This window comes from Tamandua tetradactyla, chromosome X, assembly GCF_023851605.1.
Source record: "Tamandua tetradactyla isolate mTamTet1 chromosome X, mTamTet1.pri, whole genome shotgun sequence".
Classification (NCBI taxonomy): domain Eukaryota; kingdom Metazoa; phylum Chordata; class Mammalia; order Pilosa; family Myrmecophagidae; genus Tamandua; species Tamandua tetradactyla.
This window is the reverse complement of record NC_135353.1, coordinates 28,758,467-28,780,291: the sequence shown is the minus strand read 5'-3', so window position 1 is coordinate 28,780,291 and position 21,825 is coordinate 28,758,467. Positions and strand designations below refer to the sequence as shown.

At 39.7% G+C, this 21,825-nt stretch overlaps 1 protein-coding gene and 1 pseudogene across 2 annotated transcripts in view; one reads left to right on the top strand and one right to left on the bottom strand.

The window, feature by feature from the left end:
* The window catches only part of GPC4 (glypican 4), a 136,115-nt gene that overhangs the window by 104,952 nt on the left and 9,338 nt on the right, over nucleotides 1-21,825 (bottom strand). The gene's annotated exons all lie outside the window — the stretch shown is intronic.
* LOC143670905 (transmembrane emp24 domain-containing protein 10 pseudogene) lies at nucleotides 13,467-14,478 on the top strand (annotated as a pseudogene).

Here is a 21,825-nt window from a genome sequence, read left to right as displayed (position 1 = left end):
CCCAAAGCCCTTTTGAACTCCTATAGGCCTCAGGTCAGGGCCAGAGAACTCCTAAGCTAGGACTCACAATGAATAGCAAGGCTGTGTGCATAAAAAATATTTAAATGCATCTTAATACAGGTCCTTGATGTCTCCAAGTCTAAGATTTCCTCCATACCTTTTTCCTGCACCTTCCCAACCCTATGGGTGAACATTTACGAATCACATACTCTTTCAAGGCAATTTTTATGATGTGTGGCTGGGGGAGGCCAGGGGAAAGGAGAATTTAAAATGCTTGTGATCAAATTTATATTTTGATTAGTGCATTTCCTAATATAACTTATGTAGATAGTTCGATTGAACACCATAAGTACCTGGAATCTCAGGTAGGACATGAGATTTTGTTGGTTTGTCCAGAGTGATGCCCCAATGAATCCCGGAGTGGTTATATCAGTGAGTGGAAAAGTATTTGCAAAGCCCCCTTTGGGGAATGGTGAGAATGGGGAGAGGCTCAACTTCCCCAAGTTGAATTCTTGATATTCTCACAAGCAGTGTGGACAACCAAAGCTACAGGCTGAGCCCCCAGTCTTGGGGTTTGTTCATATGAAACTTAACCCCACAAAGGATAGTCAAGTCTACTTAGAATTTAGGCCTAAGAGTCACCCCCAAGAGAGCCTCTTTTGTTGCTCAGATGTAGCTTCTCCCTCCAGCAAACATGATGAGCAGTCTCACCACCCTCCCCCTCTCTGCGTGGGACATGACTCCCAGGGGTGTGGACCTTCCTGGCAAGGTGGGACAGAGATCCTGGAATAAGCTGATACTCAGCATCAAGGAACTGAGAAAAACCCTAGAATGAGCTAAGAATTAACATCAAGGGATTGAGAGAACCTTCTCGACCAAAAGCGGGAAGAGTGAAATGAGACTAAGTGTCAATGACTGAGAGATTCCAAACAGAGTCGAGAGGTTATCCTGGAGGTTCTTCTTATGCATCAAGTAGATATCATCTTGTTATTCAAGATGTAATGGAGAGGCTGGAGGGAACTGCCTGAAAATGTGTGATTGTGAAAACCTTGTGTCTGATGCTCCTTTTATCTACCTTGTCAACAGACGAGTAGAACATATGGAATAAAAATAAATAATAGGGGGAACAAATGTTAAAGTAAATTTAGTTTGAAATGCTAGTGGTAAATGAAAGCGAGGGGTAAGGGGTATGGTATGTATAACTTTTTTTTCTCTATTATCCACTTATTTTTCTGTTGTCTTTTTATTTCTTTTTCTAAATCGATGCAAATGTTCTAAGAAATGAATATGCAACTATGTGATGATATTAAGAATTTTTTCTTAATAATCATTTTTTTATTTTTTCTCTATTATCATTTTATTTCTTTTTTCTGTTGTCTTTTTCTTTTTCTAAATCGATGCAAATGCTCTAAGAAATGATGAATATGCAACTACGTGATGATATTAAGAATTACTGATTGTATATGTAGAATGGAATGATATCTAAATGTTTTGTTTGTTAATTTTTTTAATTAATAAAAAAAGAAGTTAAAAAATATATATATAGTAGAGCCAGATGGAAATATCTCAGTGCAGAAGTGAGGCTCCTGGCAAATACAAGATATTTTCCATATAATCAAATGGAAATAAGGCCTTTTCTTCCTAGCATTTATTTCCCACATCATAAAAATAAAAATTCTTCCTTTGTCAAAAAAAAAATTACTGATTATATATGTAGAATGGAATGATATCTTATTGTTTTGTTTGTTTGTTGTTAATTTTTTTAATTAATTTAAAAAAAAGTTGTAATGGAAAGGCTGGAGGGAACTGCCTGACAATGTAGAGCTGTGCTCCAGTAGCCATGTTTCTTGAGGATGATTGAATAATGATACAGCTGTCACAGTGTTACTGTGTGATTGTGAAAACCTTGTGTCGGACGCTCTTTTTATCTACCTTGTCAACAAACGAGTAGAACATATAGAATAAAAATAAATAATAGGGGGAACGAATGCTAAAATAAATTTAGTTTGAAATGCTAGTAGTGATCAATGAAAGCGAGGGGTAAGGGGTATGGTAGGTATAATCTTTTTTTTTTTCTTTCCTGTGTTCATTTTATTTCTTTTTCTATTGTCTTTTTATTTCTTTTTCTGAATTAATGCAAATGTTCTAAGAAATTATTAATATGCAACTAAGTGATGATATTGTGAATTACTGATTATGCATGTTGATGTTTTATTTTGTTTCTTAATTTTTAATTAATAAATAAATTTTAAAAAAAAAGGCCCTTTCGGGGAATGGTGAGAACGGGGAGAAATGCAACTTCTCCAAGTTGAATTCTTGATATTCTCACAAGCAGTGGGGACAACCAAAGCAAAAGGCTGAGCCCTCAATCTTGGGGTTTATTTATATGTAAGTTATCCCTGTAAAGAATAGGCTAAGCCTACTTAAAATTAAGCCTAAGAGTCACCCCAGAGAATGTCTTCTCTTGCTCAGATGTGTCCTCTCTCTCTCAGCCAACATGACAAACAAACTCACTGCTCTCCCCCTCTCTAAGTGGGACATGACTCCCAGGTGTGGACCTCCCTGGCAACTGGGGACAGAAATCCTAGAATGAGCTGAGACTCAGCATCAAGGGATTGAGAAAACCTTCTCGACCAAAGGGGGGAAGAGGGAAATGAGACAAAGTGTCAATGGCTGAGAGATTCCAAACAGAGTTGAGAGGTTATCCTGGAGGTTATTCTTATGCATTAAGTAGATATCACCTTGTTATCCAAGAGGTAATGGAGAGGCTGGAGGGAACTGCCGGAAAATGTAGAGCTGTGTTCCAGCAGCCATGTTTCTTGATGATGATTGTATAATGATATAGCTTTCACAATGTGACTGTGTGATTGTGAAAACCTTGTGTCTGATGCTCCTTTTATCTATCTTGTCAACAAATGAGTAGAACATATAGAATAAAAATAAATAATGGTGGAACAAATGTTCAAATAAATTTAGTTTGAAATGCTAATGATCAATGAAAGTGAGGAGTAAGGGGTATGGTATGTATGATCTTTTTTTTTGTTATTGTTTTACTTCTTTTTCTGTTTTCTTTTTATTTCTTTTTCTGAATTGATGCAAATGTCCTAAGAAATGATGAATATGCAGCTGTGTGATGATATTGAGAATTACTGAATATATATGTAGAATGGAATTATATGTCAATGTTTTTGTTTGTTCTTAATTTTTTAATTAATAAATTTTTTTTAAATGCTCATGATCTAGTTGGTCTTAGGATAAAATGTTAGCGATACCAAACAATTCAGGTGTTAAACATCAGGCACAGTAAATATATATATATATATATATGGCTAATTGGTTTCAATTTTAACTTGATCATATTTATAAAGAGAACAGAGGTCACTGTCCTAATAATGGCCACACCTGACATCCCTACAATGCTTAAAGCAGCTTCACACGTTAACATTTTACTCTGCTTTCACAATAACCCTTGAAGGTATTATCCCATTTCACAGATGCAAAAACTGAGCCTCAGTTAAAATAGTCTCCCCAAGGTGCTCGTAGCATTGATATGAGATTCACTAAAATAAGCTGGAGCATGACCCAGTCCAGGCACTCCAGTACTAAGTAAAATGCAGGTCATCTAACTCAGCTCTTTCTGCCATCCACATCACCATTTTGAACAAGGGAGGTGGCCAAAAACAACTTTCAATTTGAGAATGAGTTATATATGGGGACATATTATTAAGATAATGCTAAAATTATGCCAAGTTGGCAAAAGGATAGGATTGGGGCTTAGACTTTGCTGTGGGCACTAGGGACTGCTGGACATTTGTCTTTGTTTTTTTGTGCTGTAATTTCCCTATTAGGGGCTTAGGGAGAGGGGACTGTCTTAAATAGCTGTAACAGCACTAGAGTCTACTTAAACCTTTTTTTTTTTTTTTTTTTAATTTTAAGCAGTTCTTTCAGGATGCTACCAGGGATATAAATGAATTGAAAAATGTTTAAACAGAGAATACATATTGGCTGGTTGAAATTAAAATTACTTCTGGGCCCATTATCGGGAAACTTTATCTAGAAAGTAATTGGGCAAAGCAATTTTAACACGTAAGGCTCTTAATTTTAACACGTCATGTCTCAGAGAGAATGAAAGGGGACACGATTTTCTTCCTTTTCAAAGAGCAGCAATAAAGACCCTGATGATCCCATATTACATACGATATGCAGCTCTTAATGACATTTAATGGAAATGGGAGGCAGGTGCAGCTTCTCAGAAACTAAAGAGCCACCTGAGAGGCAGCTATTGAATCAGAGTACTGTCTATTCAAAGCACCCCTCGCCTCTCATTTTAAGGACCAGCTCAATAACCAGCAGTGTTGTTAAAGCATTAACAGTCCTAATTCCCTCTGACACACTTGAAATAAAAGCACCTATTTTCTGAATACAAAAGACTCCTCACCCCGCCCCACCCCCAGTTCTACTCTGTTTATGTTTTGAGACTTGAGCCAATTTTATGCAGAATGAGATCCATGGGGAAAAAAAATAATAATAACTCACATGTCAATCCACCCCATGCTTTTGGACCCTGAGCTAATTCTCCATTACAGACCAGATTCTGTCTTCAGACTTTGAGGGGGCAGCACCCACAAGCCCCCAGTCCCTCCCTCTGTGGGTTAAATCAGGGAATCAAATGCAACCAGGCAAACAGGCGTTAGGAGAAATTGGAATCCGCACTCCATAAAATGAGGAATCCCTGCGCCCCCACTGAACAGGTTGTTTCAATCTGCACTCTGCCTTACTCTCAGCTGTCCCCTGGCAGTACCCCGTTTTCACATACAACCACTAAATCTTACTTGGTCGTAACACAGTGCCTCAGTTCACGGGAGCAAAGTGGCTTTACGGGTGGGCGAAGGCTTGCACCTATCCTCTACTTTGGTCTCCCAGTGTTTCCCATTATTGCAGTAATGCAGTGGGTTGCAATGATATGTTGCAAATAATTATCCCGATGCATTTTGTAGGACATTAATTCCTTGTTATTTATAGTTGTCTGTCAGAGTGGAAACAGTAGGGAAATGGAATCAGTTCTGGGGAGTACAGGTTAAATTTTTAACAAACCCCACCACCCCCCCAAAAAATGTGCACAAAAGATGAAATGAAATTTTCATCTTGTTAGTGGATTATGGCTTATGGGTTTAAAATAGTATGCTCAAATTCTTTTCTGAAAGATTTAGGAATAATTATACAGCACTTAAAGGACAGGTATTGCAGATAAACCTAATAAGTCTATAATTTGTATTAGAGGAAAAGGTTTCCTGTAAATGAGAGTAAGATTTAATTTCATAATCATACTTCAAAATGTTTGCTGATTATTAATCACATAGTACATCAGATTTGTGAGGTTGCAGCTCTTGAATTTCCTAACTTGAGTGAAACACTGGTACATAAGTGCTCATATGCTTCAACTGAGTTTCCCAGTAATTTCTTCCTTTTCTAACATTGAACATCCACTTTGGGGTTGGGTGATTTACAAGTAACGTAAATCATCCCTAGCTTTATTCTTTACATGCTAGAACATTTGCTATCCAATCCTAGATGATGAGAAACTGCTTTCAACAACCCTGGGTGGCCTGAAAGGCTTTTCTTCTTGGGACAATCCTTCTGCAAGACATTTCTATAGCTGAGTAGATGGCATCAAATTGTTTCAACAGGTAGGCAAGTTTGTAGCTAAAGACACCGGCGCAGCTCTGGGCATAACAGGGATAGGTGGCAGGCTGGAATGCACTCTTATCCAGCAACACAAATGGACAGAAGGTCTCACTTTTGTGGCTTCACAGTAAAAAGAAACCTTTCCTGTACCTGCCAGTGACGTGTGTTTGGTGTTTTCAGTCCAGTTGATGTAGAGGGAAGAATCTGCTTTAAAGCTGAATATCCTCAAATGCTGTCTGAGCAAAGCACTATAAGATGGTGTTTTGGAAAGAGCGTCTGGAAAAGATTTCCTTTTTTAAATGGAAAAGAAGGTGGGCATCTTTCAAAGCCATTAATAAGTGTTTACTGAATCCCCGTACTGTGTATAAGCTATGGCGGGGAATTTATAAAAAGCTGAGCAACACCTGTCTTCAGAGAAGCTTACCATCACATAGAGGTAATAAAACTCATCCCCAATTTTGATATAGAAATTATCTTCTTGAGGTCTGGGACTGGGTCTTATTCATTTTTTCTTTATTAGAGAAGTTGTGTGTTTCCAGAACACTCATGCACAAAATACAGGATTCCTATATACCACCTTATTATTAACAGCCTGCATCAGTATGGAACATTAGTTACAACTGATGGTAGCATATTTTTATAATTGTTTTATTAACCAGAGCCCAACGTTTCACTTATAGAGCTCACTGTCTGGGTAGTGTACTTCCATGGATTTTTCTTTATTCTGTTACCATGTATACAGTCTAATACTTCCCCCTCTAATCACATTTGGACATATATTTCAGCACTGTTAGTCACGTTTACAATGCTGTGCCACCATCACCGTACTATGAGTTTGCTTATTCTAATTATTTCAAATCAGTGAGATCATACAATATTTGTGTCTGGCTTATTCCACTCAACATGATGTTTACCTTATACATTTTTATATCTTTAGTAACTGCCACTTACCCAGGTACATGTTTAATAAATGCTTACTGAATTAAAAAAAAAAAAGGAACCGCTATTCTAATGCCCATTCCTTCATTCACCTATTCATTCAAAGCAAGATGCCATGAGGTAGAAAAGGAGATTTCCAACCACAGGTATCAGAGAAGAGGGATGCAGAGGTCTGAGAGGATCAGAATTCTTACCCAGAGAAGTAAGGAGGGCCAAATTTAGGCAGAAAGAAGAACACTTGCGCCAAATCCCAGGGGGAGGGAAGACCATCCCAGGAGCACTAGGGGAAAGAATACGATGGTTTGGCCACACGTAGGGTACAGGAAGTGGGAAAAAGACCGGAAAGGTGGAAAGATGGGGGAAAAAAAAAAAAACCTCAAAAAACTCAGGGCCTCTACCGCAGATGACGGTGGTGTGACCACAAAATACACATGTGGCCTGTGCCATTGTGGGTGCATACCGATACTAGCCTGATGGCCAGAGAGTCTATTCTGAACACAAAAGCTCAATGATTTGAGTCATATTTCATGCAAGAGCAATATAACAGAAATCTGGACTTAGGCAGCAGATCTTCATGGTAAGCCCTTGCCGATTTCGAATTTACTTTCTGAAGGAACAAACTCAGTTCAAATTCACACTCTGTAGAATATATATGGAATAAAAATAAATAATAGGGGGAACAAATGTTAAAATAAATGAAGCTTGAAATGCTAGTGATCAATGAAAGGGAGGGTAAGGAGTATAGTATATATGATTTTTTTTCTGTTTTCTTTTTATTTCTTTTTCTGAATAAATGCAAATGTTCCAAGAAATGATTATGATGATGAATATGCAACTATGTGATGATATTGTGAATTACTGATTATATATGTAGAATGGAATGATCAAAAGTTAAGAAGGCTTGCGTTTGGTGTTTTTTGGTATTTAAAAAAAAAACTTTTTTTTTTTAATTCACCTTCTGGCCCTGTGTGCTGAGATAAGGGAAGCAGTTCCCCGTGGTATTTCTGAAGTTCATGTGCAACTTTCCAGGCACCAGCCAGACAAGCAAATCCTCAACATATAACATAACAGTGGCCGAGGCAGCTTGTGCTTCCCAGCACCCAACATCGAGCACAGAGGAACAAGCAAACCAGCTTTCTCTTTAGAATCCAAGCTACTCCATATTTCTTGAAGATGATTGTATAATGATATAGCTGTGACAGTGTGACTGTGAAAATCTTGTGCCGATGCTCCTTTTATCTATGATATGGGACAGATGAGTAAAAAAATATGGCTAAAAATAAACATTAGGGGTAACAAAGGTTAAAATAAATTGGGTAGATGGAAACACTATAGTGGTCAATGAGAGGGAGGGGTGAGGGGTATGGTATGTATGAGTTTTTTCTTTTTTATTTCTTTTGCTGGAGAGATGCAAATGTTCAAAAAAATGATCATAGTGATGAATATACAACCATGTGATATTATGAGCCACTGATTGTCAAGAATGTTTGTACATTTGTTTGCTGTTCACAGTAAAAATACTTTAAAAAAAAAAAAGAAAAGAATCCAAGCCACTGATCTGCCTCCAACTTGCTCAGAAAGCTCCATAAGCTAGCTCTTCACCTCCAACTGTTCTTTCTGCTGATCTTTTTAACAATAGCTGACACATGTCTAGCTATTTTGCTAGACCTTGGAACACATACTACCTCTCCAGCCCCCTCCACAGGCTAAGGGCTCCCTTGCCTCCTGCCTTCTCCCATCCACTTACTCTTCTTTCTTCATTAAGCATCATAGAGAAGAAACGTGCCTATTAACTACACTAATGTTTGGCCCAAGACAAGGGGGACATAGTAACACCTCACCATGTGGAACCTAACAATAAGCCCCCAAAGGCCCTGAACGGCCAAAGTCCCTGGGCTTGAGTCATAGGAACAGCCTTCCCCACTCACAACCTATGCATGCTTACTTGGCACAGAGTTCAGATGAGCTTAATGCTATGGTTTCTAAGACCACAAGGGAAGCAGCCAAGAAGGAGGGACAGGGGTTGCTAAAAGCAGGCACACTGACAGCAGTACAGAATGACAGCTGACAGCAAGGAAGGAAACAAAAACCATTCAGAAAGTTCAGTTACCCAGAACTGCTCATTTCAAGGTTTTATTGAAGCCGAGAATACAATATGCAATGAGAAAAAAGGACTGTCCTCATATCTCCCTTATCTTGCACATCATCTCATCAGCTCTCAACACATTTGTGGTGAAACACGGAATATCATAGCTGGAAATGATGTTAGTGATAATCTAGCTCAACACCGTCCTTTTATAAGCACCAGGAATGAGGTCCTGAACTAAGACAATTTGTTGAATACCCACCGCCCACTGAGTCGGTGGCAGGGACTGGAAACCAAGCTTCCTGACTCCCAGTCCAAGGCACCTTCTCCTGCCTGGCAATGACGAGTTTTTTTCCTTATGTTATAGCGTGCATCCACATAGAGAACAGAAAAAAAAGTCAGCCTAGAGTGTAATGTAAATATTGATATTTGATATCATCGAACTAGAAAGAAAGCAGCTTAGACCTTCTGAAAAGATCAGTAAAGGGAATTAAAAGCTAGCTATATAGTCGAGTTTTTAGAAACCCCTCCCTTAGCAAGTTTATTACTGTTGTCATCATCTGCCCTTGCTTTTAAGATTGAGATGCCTAATATCAGGGCTCTGCAAGTTACCGCCAATTCCTAAAACACCACGCAGCGAACATCCCTCATGACAGAAAGCTTTCTCTACCTCAGCAGATGGCCCTCTTTCCAAGCAGTCTTTGTACTAACAGAATTCTAGTATAAAAAGGCAATATAGACCGCTTTCTGCTCCCTGCTTCCACCCTTACTGATCACTCCCCTTTCGTCCTAAGAGGCCACTTGTAAGCTAGGACTGGGACTGAATACAAACAGGGTTCTGAAAAAGAATTGCCTGGACTTCAAATCCTATTAGTTCTGTATAGTCAGAGCTTCAGTTGTTTCTACTGGCTAATTCTTTAAATTGCTCTGAAACTTACATCTTGTTCTTAATTATTAACAGGTTTTAATCTGTTAAATGTACTGTAGTCAACACTGAAAAAAAATTGCTTCATGTGCACAGAGAGGGCACAGGAATCCAAAAGGAAAACATTCTCCTACCTTTCTACAAACCACCTGGAATATTTTTGTATAATTCTGGGTTTTGCACATCAAGCGAGACGTGAACTGGAAGCTCAGTGGAGGGCAGCTGAAATTATGAAGGGATAGGAGGAGGGGTGGGATGCTACAGGAGAGGAGATTTAAAGGAATACATACATAGGTCTAACTCTTGGCATCATAAAGCTCTAGTAACAGTTTAAGTGGCAATCCAGGAAGGCTATCAACAAGCAAAATTTTAAAAGAGGTGGAACGTCATTTCAACTACAATTAAAGAGAAGCACCGGCTGATACGGTAAAGCAGTCAACTGTCAATCTGCTATTCCTAGAGGCGGTATAAGCTAAAGAGAGCATGGTTAAAGCAAAGCCAGAGCTACTGCAGGGATCCCTAATCACCAGAGTCCCCGGGCTCCTGTGAGACACCATGCCAGCCTGAACTCTGAGGCTGATCCATTAAGACAGCGCCTACTGATAAAGGACACCTTGCTTTTGAATGATTCATCACTCTCGTTCATTCCAGGAAATTAATCTACACAGTTGCATCTTCTCTATCCTAGTTCTGTTCCCACGGGGGGTGCCTCAGTCCAAAAGGGGAAGACCCAGAAATGGTCCTCCAGAAGGTACAGCTGTTTTCCAACTGCAGGCCTTGTTGGCAAACTTTAAAGGCCCCACTAAGGAAAAGTAGAGCATAATAATCAGTCACCATTTGTCAGTTGGCCCCAAAACAAGCAAAACCTCTTTCCTCTTCTTCTACTTAAATGCCCCTCCTCCTTTACCCCACCCTTTTAAGCACCTCTTTCACCAACCACCTGTCAAAATAAAGCAAGCCACGGATCTTTCAAAAACTGACACTGGAAAGAAGCCATCGGATGATTTCTTTCCAGGACCTGATGAAAGATAAAAGATGTAAGCAGACGATTTAAAAGGCAAGCCTGTACCCTCCTGATCACAAAGCTGAACGCAGATAAACCGTGGAAGGCAGTGACACAGGAAACGCCCTTTGACCAGAGACAGACATTAGGCATAGCAAAGTTATTTTCCATAAAGAATAAGCAGCTGAATTAAGCCATTTCACAACTAACAGTCATAAAATCATTTCATTGTTAAAAAAAAACAAAAAACAAAGTGGGTGAGGAAAGAGAATAGAGGGTTATTATGAGCCCTTCTTTTTAGAAACAATGACAATGCTTTCTAGGAAGTTCTTTCTGTTCAGAAGACAATGTCTTAAGAAGTGTTTTGTTTAGGTTTTTATTATTCTTTATTTTGTTTTTTAAAGCGAGACACATGAACACGTGGGAACCCCCCCCCAAACAAAGGGCAGAAAAAAAACAGAAAATAAAGGCACTGCTCCTCAAACAGCTAATTTGTAGATGCCTTTGTGTTTATTTCCTCCTCCCAATACCTAACATTTTAGCTGCTCCTGGGACTCTTGCTGAACTAGGGTTTTAGGAACCAAAAGATGGAGGTTCCTGGCAAGAGCTCAGAGTTGAGAGTCTAGGAAATGCTTAAAAATAAAAAAAATTTAAAAAACTCAGAGCTTACTAACTCCCTGGGTTAAACCTCATGTTTCCTTCCCTCTCCTTCATACCTATAACAGAGGAGCTTGTGCATGCTGCAGTTAGACTAGGCCTTAGGCACAAGGGGGACAGATGTTTCCTTCTTTTTTAAAACCTTCTGAAAGTTAAAAAGAAAAAGCAAGAAACTGATCATAAAATTTATCTTAAGCAACAGAAGTCAGACAATTATGAATGGAGATAACTGCTGTGTTCTAATATAAAATACACAGAAAACCCCTAAAAGTCCATTATAAGGGGAAAATGTTTGCTAGACACATAATAGATTATGGTACAGCAATTTATGGGAAGATTATGGAGTCATCTGAAATTTTTAATTCTAAAGAACTACAGAACCTTTCCATAATTTTGTGTTATGTTAAAAATAGCAGATAAGGTAGAAGCAGCCCAAATGTTCACCAGCAGATGAATGGATAAACAAAATGCGACATATCCATACAATGGAATGTTATTCAGCAATAGAAAGGAATGAAGTCCTGACACATGCTACCACCTGGATGAACCTTGAAGACACTGCACTAAGAAGCCAAACACAAAAGCAAATATTGCATGATCTCACCTATATGAAAGATCTAGGATAGGCAAAATCATAGACAGAAAGTAAATTAGAGGATACCAAGGACTGGGGGGAAAGGGTGAATGGGAAGTTACTGCTCAATTGGTACTGAGTTTCTGTTTGGGGTGATGAAAAACTGTTGGATACAGGCAGTAGTGATAGTTGCACAACATTGATTGTAAATTAAACTACTGCTCACACCTCAAAATGGTTTAAATGACCAGTTTCTCGTTACATACATTTAAAAAATAGCCAATTTACCAAGTAATGGAGACAATTTAAACCATATGCATGAATATGGGGATAGACCGTGACATGTAAAGAATATAGAAGTGACTCTTACTATTGTTATTCTATCATCTTTTCAATAGAAAAAATTAACCTACCATATATTAAGATCTCTGGAGGCCAAGTGACACTATGACAACTTTCAGTGCCAGGAGCAAAGTCCTGAAAATAGAGATAATCAAGGCAGGGAGAATAAAAGGGCTGAAGAAGCAGAGAAGAAGATGCTGTCTGGACCCCCCAAATTGTTTCACTAAGACCTGATGTGGCTTCAGTCCATGGGACCTCATTTACCCTGGCGGGCAACTTCCTCCAACTGTCTCGACATTGCAGGTGGCTATCACGGTGTATTAGCTGCTTAACATGACAGTCCTGACTCAGAGAGCAAGAGAGATGAACTGATATGCAGAAAGACAGCAGTTACCGCTCAACATAGAAAGTTTGCTCTTTAGTCTGAAGGCCTAGGAACTTGACTGAAATTCCTGAATGTTATTTCTTCAGGCTTTATGGAAGATCCCTAGAAGAAACTGCTGAGGATACTGCACCTCAAAGAGCTGCATAACAAATTCTCTCTACATTTAGCAGCAACAAGAAAATACCTTGCCTGAAGAAATGTTTCTTTTTATCAGATAAACGAGAAATGCATAACCAGTTGAGTGTCCTGTTTGGTCTTGGCTACCAGGAAGCCCTCTGTTCCAGTGATTTACTCATTCACACTAACCTGTTAGCCTTGGGTTGTAAAGTTCTTTTCTTTTTAAACATTTTTTTTAATTTATTTTTTTACATGGGCAGACACTGGGAATCAAACCTGGGTCTCTGGCATGGCAGGTGAGAACTCTGCCTGCTGAGCCACCGTGGCCCGCCCACTGAGTTGTAAATTCTTTACTCTACCCTCCCTCCCTCTCTGCATCTTTTCACTTTCTGTTTACATTAAATGAGTTAATCCACGTAATGCTTTCAAAACATCCATAGCAAGGGTTCTAAAATTTAAATACTGTCATTGCTATTTTATGTTACTGAATATGGATTAAATAAATTTCAAATAGGTAGTGTTTCTGTTATAATTAAAATACACATCGAAAAATATTGATGTGATTTCTTAAAAGTTTGAGACCCTGCCAGATTCTTAAAAAATTACACACGTTTCAAGAATCACTCACCACCATGTGATTGTGAAAACCTTGCGTCCACAGTATGGACAGATGAGTTAAAAAATAAGAACAAAAACCAAATGAATAATAGGGGGCGATAAGGGGTAAAAGAAAATGGGCAGATGGTAATACCAATGGCGGTCAATGAGGAAGGGCTAAAGGGTATGGAATGTGTGACTTTTTTTTTTCTCTTATTTATTTTCCTGGAGTGATGCACATGTAAAAATGATCATGGTGATAAATACACACCTAAAGGACGATATTGTGAGCTACTGATTGTACACTTTGGATGGACTGTATGGTGAATAAAGATATGTCAATAAAAATATTTTTTTAAAGAAATCAGTCACCAGGGATCTGGCCCAAGGTGGTAAACAAGTCTCTGATACCATGTCTACTAGCCCGGTGTGGCCCTTTCTTGTTGGCATTGCTACTTTTGTTTCTGCTTGTCTCCAGCTCAGTACCTGCCATCTCCTTCTATCTGCCCATTAACTCCTTCAAGTATCTCCATGAGGAACTCCATAAGGACCTACTAGTGACAGGAGCCTATAAGATAGATAACCAACCATTCTGGGGTTGCTGGCAGCCTGCACACCCATCTTGAGATCACAGATTCTGCTAGCCATACTCTGGATTCCAGGGAGGAGGTAACTAAGGGGAAATATGCCTTTACCATTGACAATTATGACATGTTTAAAGTATGTTTTGAGAACAAAGGGGGAGGATATGTGACCCTAGCTAGACAGGAAGCATGGAGGGGAGGCGAAAACTTAGGAGGAGATTGCAAAAGTTGAGAAGCTCAAGTCTTTAGAAGTGGTCTTCTGTGATGCTTAGAAGACCTTTCAGAATCCATCGTTAATGATTTTGCCAACCTGAAGAAGCGAGAAAGGATGTGTGATGACAATGAGCCCATAAACACTCCGGTCCTCTACTTCAGCCATCTTTTCAGTGTTCTGCCTCCTTGGACTAGCGATCTGAGAGGTCTTCTATCTGTGTAACTTTCTCAAGATCAAGAAGTTGAGCAATGAGGTGTATCTAAGCAAGCAGCACATTGCTGGCACCTAGCAACAGAATAATCAAGGCACACTGGAGCTCTCTTGCCAGAACTGATTTCTTTCAGGATGGGGGGACATGGGGTACCACCTAGACCCAATGAGAGACTTTGACTTGGTAGGGTTTGGACTGATTTTGCAAAATTGGACTATTGGGGACACAACATCAAAAACAGGGGTTGCCTAAATAATGCCAAAGCCAGCATTTATTTGTACTGGGTATCCTCACGTGATCTGTTTTAATCGTGTTTTCTTTCTCTTTGCCCACTTGCCCCGCATCTTGGGCTTCTACTCTGGTCCTTTTATAAAGATTTGAATGATCATGTTGAACTTGTTTCATTCTGATTGTCTTCTTTGGGTTTCCTTGTGAAAACCGCCAGTAACTTTCTCTGACCCTTAGCTGAAAAGTTTAGGTACCTTCTTAGTGATATTCTTATATAGTTTTACATCTCTTAAAAGGGTGAAGGACGTGACACCTCATAGACATGAGCTTTAAACTGTAGATCACTCTTACAGAAAAAAAATTCTTCTGTTTAGAGAATTAAGAGATTTGTGCTCAGAAAAAAAAAATCAGTCACCAGTTCCTTTAAAAACCGCACCCATGATGTTTGAGGGACCAATAGTTTTCTATTAGTAAAACAATTAGAAGGCTGATGAAATCGTGTTAGTCTCTTTTTGGCTGTGTTTTTTTTTTTAAAGAAAAAAACTTTATCAATATTGACTGATTTAAAAAACAAATATTAGGAAAGGAAAGGAACAAAGAGGTATGGGAGGAGAAGGACCTGGTCAAGGTTACAATAAATTGTTTACAGACGAACACGAGCGTAAAGTCAACTACCTCAGTGAACAGAATTCAGTCCAACTAGGAAACTACTTGAGTTTTGTGGTGTTTGAAGAAATGTCCAACATTTTCTGTCTACCTAGCATAAAATGTCCTGCAATCCTTCCTTGATTAAATGAATGATCAAAATTTCCCTTCATTTAAAGAAAAAAAAAAGGTGGCTGTACCACTGAAACATTTTAGGTAAAATTTAATGGCTCCTTGGAAACTGTCTGCAGTTGGGGTTACACTTTCCTCAGCAAAAGCATACACTACCAAACATGTACTATTATAACAATGCAAGGTTTGAAAGAGCTCTCGTAGTAACTGCTGAAAATCGTGAAAAATTACCGAATAATCAAATTTTTTTAAATACCAAAAAACACCAAACAAACGCAAACATTCCTATTTTGATCATTCCATTCTACATATATAATCATTAATTCACAATATCATCACATAATTGCATATTCACCTTCATGATCATTTCTTGGAACATTTGCATCTATTCAGAAAAATAAAACGAAAACAGAAAAAAAATTTATACACACCATACCCCTCCCTTTCAGTGATTACTAGCATTTCAAACTAAATTTATTTTAACATTTATTCCCCCTTTTATTTATTTTTAATAACCAATTTCTTAAGATACTTAAGGTAAATAAATGGGATCTCCTCAAAATTAAACACTTGTGCACTTTGGCAGGAAAGTAAAAAGGCAGCCTATGCTGTGGGAGACAATATTTGGAAACCACATATAAGGGTTTAGTATCGAGAATATATAAAGAGTTTCTTCAACTGAACAAAAAGACAAACAACCCAATTAAAAAATGGGCACAAGACATAACAGACACTTCTCAGAGGAGGAAATACAAATGGCTAAAAGGCATGTGAAAAGATGCTCAATTTTACTATTAGGGAAATGTAAATCAAAACCACAATGAGATTATCATCTCATACCCACCTGAATGGCCATTATCAATAAACAGAAATCGACAAGTGCTAGAGAGGATGTGGAGAAAGAGGCACACTTATCCACTGTTGGCGGGAATGTCAAATGGTGCAACTGCTCTGAAAGGCAGTTCAGCAACACCTCAGGAAGCTAAGTATAGAATTGCCATATATATAATCCTGCAATCCCATTACTAGGTCTTTTAGTTTGCTAAGGCTGCCAGAACGCAACACACCAGAGATGGATTGGCTTTTAGTAAAAGGGGATTTATTTCGTTGAAAACTTATAGTTCAGAGGAAAGGCAGCTAACTTTCTTCTGAGATTCCCTCTTACACAGGCAGGCACAGGTGATTTTTGCTGGCCTTCTTTACCCGCTTCTGGGTCCCACAGCACTGTCCAGGGTGATTCCTTTCTACATCTCCAAAGGTCTGGGCTGAGCTGCTTGGGGTGTGCTGCATTGCGCTTTCTCATTTAAGCATCCAGCCAATTAAATCAAACATCATTCGCTGCAGCTGGCATTCCACATAGCAGATGTAATCAGGGACAGATGAGCTTCACATGCCATTGGCTCATGGCTACAGCAACAGAACTAGGCACCTTCACCTGGCCAAGTTCACACCTGAACCTAACTACCACATGTCCACCCCTTGTCAACTTCGCAACTATACACATCACCTTAAGCGATATTAAAGCAGCTAGGGGTGGGGTTGCCATATGATCCTGCAACCCCATTGCTCTGTATATACCTGGAGGAACTGAGTGTGGGGACAGGAATGGACATTTGCAAACTTGTGTTTATGGGGGTGGTTGTTTGGGGTTAGCAATGAATGGAGGTGGCCTAAGGGTATGACTGAGGAATAGAAAGGGGAACTGTGGTGTACACATATAATGGACTACTGATGTTGTGAGGCATGTCTTAAGGACTGTATGTTGAATTAAATGTCAGAAATAAGACAAATATTTTTTAGAAGATGTTTAATATTTGAGGCAATTTATATACTTGGCAAAAATTTTAAATCTACATATTTTAACTCTCACCCCAGGAAGCCGCAAAGCATTGGCATAACGTTTAGGCATATAGTGCAGATTCAAAGACATTTCGGAAATTAAAAACTATGCCAAACGCAATCAATTCCCTTTAATCTTAGTGATCAGCTTGCGTTCCTCTCACATTAAAAACATCTCAATTTTTTTTTGGTTGTTTTCCTTTCTATAAAATATAAGGATACAACAGCTGCTGGTATTTCAAGAAGGAAAACAAATATACTGCCCTAAAGAGCAGAGCTGCCATTAGTTATCTCATGATAATATCGTTAACTACAGAAACACTTTCTAGAAATCAGAGGGACGGGCTAAATTCTATGATATTTTTAAAGAAATGCAGACTTATCACTTTCAAACACAAAGTGACCCCAATAAGTACTCACAGCTAAAGCTACTTAGAAACATAGTTTATTTATTTATTTATTTATTTTGCAACTAACACAATGGTTTCGATTAAAATGGCTGGTCCTGAAGTGTTCGGGAATGGCTCTTCCCTTATGCAGGTGTTAAACATCTCCCAATATTTTATTTGCACCATTCATTTGCTAAGGAATCCCTTTTTTTATAGATCCAGCAGAGATAATAAACAAGCTAAGCCCCAGCTTCCATTACCCCAGAATCTGATTGAATTTTACTTCCTTCTTGAGCTTAGAAGCAACCAAGGCTCAAGGCTCCAAGAGAAATACTAAGTGTTTCCTGGTGAAAATGATACACTGTGTCTGAGAATCATTTTAGAAAGCAGGATCCCCCCCCCAAAAAACAACAACAACAACAAAAAAAAACTGAAATCAGGGACAATTAAAGTTAAAGCTAAGTTTAGATAGCAAAGGCTTGGTCTGCCCTATGATGAACTCATGCGTCTTAACCCACACCTTTATAGCATATGGGCCATTTGAATAATAAGGAATTGAGAAACAAAACAGCGTTCTTTTATTAAGTGGGCAGCTCATCTTTAGTTGCAAGCCTATAGTTTTAAAAGAGGACATATACTATAGCACTTTCCTCTTTATATTCAAGCAAGACTTGGCCCTTCCAAACGAGCATGTGCACCCAATTTGCTACAATGCAATCATTTCATTGCATTAAGTAGAAAACATGGGGCTTTCACCCTTTGTCCTTGCAATGGAGTCTGCCCTTCCTAACAGGAGGGGTCTGGATTAGAGAAGATGGCTAAAGGCACGTGCTTGTAACCAGGAAACGCTGGGATCCCCGAGACTGTTCATGCACCTCTAGATCAAACTGCCAGGCATGTGATGTGGAGTCAATACTTACTCCAGCCTTGGAGTTCCCCCCTAGCACTTTGGATTTCCGAATGAACTAACAAAAACTTGGGCCCTGTTTTATCCAGCTTGAAAATTAAGAGACAACCTTTCTCGAAAAGGGGAAAACCCTGTTCTCAGAGCTGCGACAAATGGCAGGGAATGTCCATTCCTGTTATGATAACTTACTAGAACACTGCCCACCCCAGCTATGCTTATTTTAAATCCTGTCTTCCTGGGTTGGCCTGTCCACTAGGTCCCCATGGCCAGGGTCCTCCTCTTGTTCCTCCTGGCAGTCAATAGGATCCTCGGTCCTTGTACACATGGTTGTCATTAATAAAGACATGGAGAGTCATACTCTGTGGGACCAGAGTTCTACCGTAATCATCCATAGAGGGCACGAAGGAAGGGCTTTGCTTCGAGCCAACTACCCATTCAAACAAAGCAGCATTTCTGTGGTCTCCATGGGAATGAGAGTGGGTGCTTGACCTTTCACAAAATCTGACTCATAGTACTGCGGTGGTTCTTCTGCAGACAACCCCAGAAATAAAAAAAATAAAAAAAAATACTGCAAAGTGACAAAAGTGTTCACGTGGCACTGTCAAGCGCCTAAAATGATGGCCAAGGTATGCCAGCAGAAAAAGTGCTCCATGCAAGCCTCACTAACTTAGGCCCATCTTCCCTGTACTGCATAACCAAATACTCTGGAACCCACTGCCAGAAACGCTCCTGGGGGGGGGGGGGAGATTGTGAGCATGTAAAAAGCACTACTCCTTGAAAAGGGTCTAAATGCTTGAGAAAACTCCACTTCGCCCCTATTGCCATCCCCTGACCTCATAAACAAGGCCAAGGCTTCTCCTCAGAGGCAGTTAGCACAACTGAAATTGTCATTTGTAGAATTACTGTATTAATATCTGTCTTACCATTGAGACTGCAAGCTCCATGAATGCGAGGCCTCAGCTGTATACATAGTGACTAGCACAGTGCCTGGCAATTAGTAGGCCTTCAGCAAATACTTGCTGAATGAATGAATGAATGAATGAATCTTCGGCCTAGTCACCCTCTTTCTACAGATGTTCACGTGTAGCCTCACACTCAAAAGCCCTCAACAGTGAGCTTCACCCTGTGAACATTTTCTAACCCAAGAGTTCCCTGTCTGCAAAGAGCTGTCATTCAACAAACGTTTCTGCATGCCAGGAAATGTGCCAGACACTGGGTATAGGGCAGTGAATAAAAGAGGCAAAGTCCCTGCCCTCAAATCAGATGGGGGTAACTGCTAAGAATGAAGTGGAGAGAGGGGACAATGTGTGTGTGTGTGTGTGTATGTGTCAGGCAAAGGCTCCTCTATTAAGTAACAGGCAAGCAAAGTCCTGCAGTATGTAAGGGAGTGAGGCATGCTGCTATCTGGGGCCAGAATTCTAGAAGTTGAGAATAGCAAGTGCAAAGGCTCTCGAGTATGCCTCACGTACTCAGGAACAGCAAAGAGACCAACGTGGCTAGAATGGGATGAACAAGAGAGAGGAGAGGGGCAGGAGCCCAAGGCTGAGAGGAGAGGACCATGGAGGCTGGCACAGGAAAGGGGCTAGGGCAGACCCTGCAGGATCTCCTAAACCTTGAACTTCACTCTGGGTGGCACTGGGAGCCAATGGGGCATTGAGAAGAGAAGTGATACCTGATTTGTGTTGAATGGGATCACTCTTGCTGCCCGGCTGAGAATAGACTGGGGGGGGGGGGCGGGCAAGAGCTGTAGCAGAGAGTCTGGTTACAGGCATCTGTTATAATCCAGACAAGAGGTGATGGGGGGTGGGGTCCAAGATGATAGGTGATTAGGTGCTACAGTCAAATTCTGATTCTGGATATATCTCTTTTTTTAATTAATAAAATCAATCAACATACAATATGAACACTCTTCTTTTTTAAGCATATAGTTGTATATTCATCATCATGATCATTTCTTAGAATCTTTGCATCAATTCAGAAAAAGAAATCAAAAGAAAATAAAAAAATTCATACATACCATACCCCTTACCCCTCCCTTTCATTGATAACTAGCATTTGAATCTGCTAAATTTATTTTAACCTTTGTTCCCCCTATTATTTATGTATTTTTAATCCATATGTTTTACTCATCTGTCCATAAGGTAGATAAAAGAAGCATCAGACACAAGGTTTTCACAAACAAAAGCTATATCATTATACAATCATCTTCAAGAAACATGGCTACTTACATTTTCAGGCAGTTCCCTCCAGCCTCTCCATTACACCTTAACTAAAAAGGTGATATCTATTTAAAGCGTAAGAATGACCTCCAGGATAACCTCTCAACTGTTTGGAATCTCTCAGCCATTGATGGATATATCTTGAAAGCAGAGCCATAGGTAGAGCTTATGAAAGGACCTACCCCATTCAGGCACCTCAAACTTTGTTCAAATCACAAGACAACTGAAGCAGGCCCTCCCTTACATTGGAAGGCAGTTATTTCTTCATTTGCCCTCCGACGTGATGGATACAAGAACATCTTACAAGAATGCCACACTGCTTAATGATCAATCAACCTCCCACCAGTGGAGCATCCCCAGAGTGCACCCAGGCCCACGGGACTTAAAGGGGGCGGGGGGAGGGGAGATAGTTCCCAACTAGAGGTAAACAACAAGGCAGAAGAATATTAACCAACTGGCCAGCTGGGGACATTTCGTTCAAATTAAGTTTAAAGTGAACACACTGCACTCCCCCCACCTTAAAAAAAATGTCCTCAGCAACACAAAGTACCATCCCTGGCTACCGCCTCCAACATCCCAGGCAGGGGCCGATTTTTTTTAAGGACTCTTTCAAAAGTACACTACACCGGTGAGAAGCTGTCTTGTTTTGTTTTTGAAATCCTAGCATGGGGAAATATTCTATAATTAAGGCAATTTTAACAATAGTAGCTAATAATTTGACGATAAATTGTAAGGAATGTAATGACTGCTTATTCTGGCACCAAAGAAACAGGACTTTCTGTGAAGTGGCTGCCAAGAAAAATGACACTCCCACTCAGACTGGACCATTGCAAGCACATGCTTTACACTGCAAGTCTGCAAGGCCACAGCGCTTTGTTTTCAGCTCTCACTAAACACCAGGCTGGAAACTCAATGGAGACGAATGTGTGGTAAAACAGAAACAATAACTGAACTCTTCCGTGGTTCAAGGGTTTGGGGCAAGTACGGAAACCTCTGGAAGTCCAGTCGGTTCCTTTAGACAGACGCCCCACATATAAGAAAGAAGCCTGGCTTTAAGAGGCTTGCAAAAGTCAAACTGACAAAGTAGCTGTGAAAAGAAAAGGACCAGCATGAAAAGAATGGCTGGGATGCAGCAGAGACCAGGTGA